Source organism: Corvus hawaiiensis, chromosome 14, assembly GCF_020740725.1.
Source record: "Corvus hawaiiensis isolate bCorHaw1 chromosome 14, bCorHaw1.pri.cur, whole genome shotgun sequence".
In the NCBI taxonomy this organism is placed as follows: Eukaryota; Metazoa; Chordata; class Aves; order Passeriformes; family Corvidae; genus Corvus; species Corvus hawaiiensis.
Window position 1 is genome coordinate 22,056,701 of NC_063226.1, and position 3,346 is coordinate 22,060,046.

Sequence of the window (3,346 nt, forward strand, 5' to 3'; positions counted from 1 at the left end):
TTTCACATGGCTCCAGCCTTATCCCAGTTCTCTTCAACATCCTCATGAACAACCCGGATGCAGGACTCAAAGGAATACTAAGGAAAAACTCTAAATTCTTCAGTTGAAGCTTCTTGGGGATTTTGCATGAAAGATGTCCTATTCCAGAGAGAAAACAAGAAAAGATATAAATACTCCTTACAGAAATGAAAAATGAAACTTTTGGAGGATTTGGGAATTCTGTCACCTTTTGAGGGGCCCTGCGGCTCCACCTGGGCTCGGCTGGGGGTGGAGCTTCTTAAAGGGCCCGGCCCCACCCGCGGCACCGCGACACAACCGGGGGACAACCGGGACCCCCAAATCCACCGCACCCCGCGCTGCGTCCCGGGGCACGCTTGGGGTACCTGGTGCAGGGGACCCCCTGCCCAAAGCAGCTCCTTGTCACCCCCAGGACTGCCTCACACCCCTGGAGCTCTCCTGCACGTACCTGTGGCACCTTCAGGGGTGTCATTGGGGGTGCTGGCACCGTGTATCAGAAACTGGGGGTCCCTGGGGGGCGCAGGGTGCTGGCACCGTGTGTCAGGGCCAGGGAGTTTCCTCTGGGGGAATGGGGGGCTCTTGGGAGGTGCCTTTCGGGGGGACAGGGTGCTCTTTGGGGGTGCTGTCACCCTCTGTCAGGGTTCAGAGCGGTACTTCGGGGCACTTGGGCTCTGTGCTCGCCATTTTGGGGGTGCTGGTAGCCAAAGCCATGCTCGGGGGCACCCTCCGGCCGCCCATCCCCCAGTCGGGTTGTGGGGCGGCCCTGCTGGGGCTCCCCCTCCTCCTCCCCACCCCCAGCGCCCCGGGGCCCGTGTGCGGGGCTGGGACCCCCGGGGGGGCGGCTGGGGCAGGTTCCGGGGGTGCTGCAGTCGCCCCTCGCACCCCAAACGCCGCCGGGCCGCGCTGCTGCGCCCCGCTGGCCGCGCTCGGGCACCCGGTGGCGCCAGCGGCCCGCGCTGGGCGAGGGCTGGAGGAGGAGCCGGGGGATTCCCGTTCTTTGGGAATTTCCCTGGGCGCGTGGGGGCCGCCGTGGCAGCGCTGACCCCTCGGTGCTCCCCGGCACAGGCGAGAAGCCCTACAAATGCACGTGGGAAGGCTGCACCTGGAAGTTCGCCCGCTCGGACGAGCTCACCCGGCACTTCCGCAAGCACACGGGCATCAAACCCTTCCGCTGCTCGGACTGCGACCGCAGCTTCTCCCGCTCCGACCACCTGGCCCTGCACCGCCGGCGGCACGTCATGATGTGAGCGGTGCCCGCCGGGCTGGGCTGGGCCGCGCCGGGAGCCGGGAGCGCCTCCCTCCCTGCCTCCCTGCCTCCATCCATCCATCTCCGGCGCTCCTGCGGGGCGGGGCAGGGACTGCGGGAGCGCCGGGGCCGAGCCGTGCCCGCGGCAGGAGCCCCGCCGGCACGGGACGGCGAGCAATGGATTCGGGACTGCTGCCCCTTCTCTCCTGTCCCCGGTTGTTTTTATTCCTGAGTTTGCCCTCGCCTGGAGGCTCCTTGACTCCTCACTTGGAGGCTCCTTGACTCCTCACCTGGAGGCTCCTTGACTCCTCACCTGGACTTCAGCCAGCAGCTGCCTCAGGCTCTTCAGCCTCCCGCCCGTTGCCCCTCGTGTGCTCCCGGTGCCCTGCCCCTCCCAGTGCCCGTGGGCAAAATCTGGGAGCCGTGGCAAGGACAGGGGCAGGGGGGTGATGGCCCCCGTGGAGGAGCTGTTGGCCATTCCCTCTCCATCCCCACACTCTGTCCCAGCGGGAGATGTCAGATGCCTCAAACCACCCCCTTTTGTGGGACCCCCGTGCTCTGTCTGGCTCCAATTCCACCCCTTTTTTTCCTGCCTTTGGGACACCTTTTGCAGAGCTGGAGCTCAGCATCCCCCTTTCCCTCAGCAGGGACTGTTGGCACAGGCCAGGTTGGGCAGTGGGAATAGAGGGGGGCAGCCCCCAGATCTCAGGAGGAGCTGCAGAGGTTTGGGGGTCACACAGGGTCCTGTGTCAAGTACCCGTGACAAAGGGGGCATCGGTGTGTGGGCATCACCCTGCAGCTGGAGATGCCGAGGTCCTGCTGCACAGGCAGCAGGTGCCAACCTCTCCCCAGGGGCTCGAATCATGATCCCAGGAGTCGGAATCACTGGTCCGGGAGGTCCAGGCTGTGCTAGCTCCCTCTCCTGGGTGAGGCCCTGAGGACTTTTAATTGCTCTGAGCAGCCCCCACTTGAGACCCCCACCCACATTCCTGGGCCCATTTAAGCTCAGCCTGGGGCCTCCAGCTCCTCCCTGTGGCCATGGACCCCCCTGGCTCTCACCTTGGACCTGCCCCATCCCTGTGATCCCAGGACTGTCCTCCTGCTTGTACCAAGGCCAAGGTGACCCCCAGGGAGGGCTGTGCCACCCCTTTTCTGGGGACAGGGGGTCCCTGAGCTTCAGCAAAGCCCCTCAGTGGCTGCCAGACCCTGTGGCACACTGGGGACATCCAGCTCCACATCCCCTGGGAATTCTCCAGTGCCTGGGGCTGTGCTTGGCTTGGCTCTTTCCTCGCTGGGCGCTGGAGGGTGTCCCTGTGCAGTGGGAGCCCAGAAAGTCCTCCCGGTTGTTTTCCAGGCTTGGCAAAGGTCCAGGGCTGGGTTTTGAGAGGAGCAAAGGCCAATAGCACCCCCTTCCTCCAACCCTGCCGTTTGTCCTGGAAACTCACCTCAGCCTCAGACCCTTCTGCTTCCTCACCTCCCTCCTCCTCTCCCAGGAACGCCTGGAGGAGCTGCTCGATCTTCCTGCTGGGGGTTGTGATGCCTCCCAGTGCTCCCCCATTGGGGACTGGGGTTACTGGGGGCCTCCCCAGCTCCTCGGGGCGCTTTCCCCATCACCTGCCTGCCCTTTTCCGTGGCTGGGAGAAGAATTTAACAATCCCCAAACTGCTTCCCTGCTGGATGAGCAGTGACTGGGGGGGGTTCTGCAGCCTGCCGGGGGGTCCTGCTGGCTGGTGGCATCCCTGTGCTGCCGGGGTGGGCAGTGGGGTGGCGGTGCCCTGGCTCTGGGGTCACCCGAGGTCCCTGAGGACGGTTCCTTGTCCCTGTCCCTGTCGGAGTGCCGGGGCCTCTCCCGCCTGCCCGCCCGGCACTGCTCAGACTGGTTTAGCAAGTGGATGGGATGGGGCGGCCGCTTTCCCTTTGAAGGGCTCCCGGGAAGCATTTGATGGCTGGAAACCTCCCGAGGAGGAGAAAGGGAAAGACAAAAATAGGTGGTTTTGGGTTTCTGTGGGGGAGCGGGGGAGGCGCGGGGGTGCTCCGGCAGCTCTGCAGACCTTTGTGTGCCGGGCGTGGGGACAGGCGGGC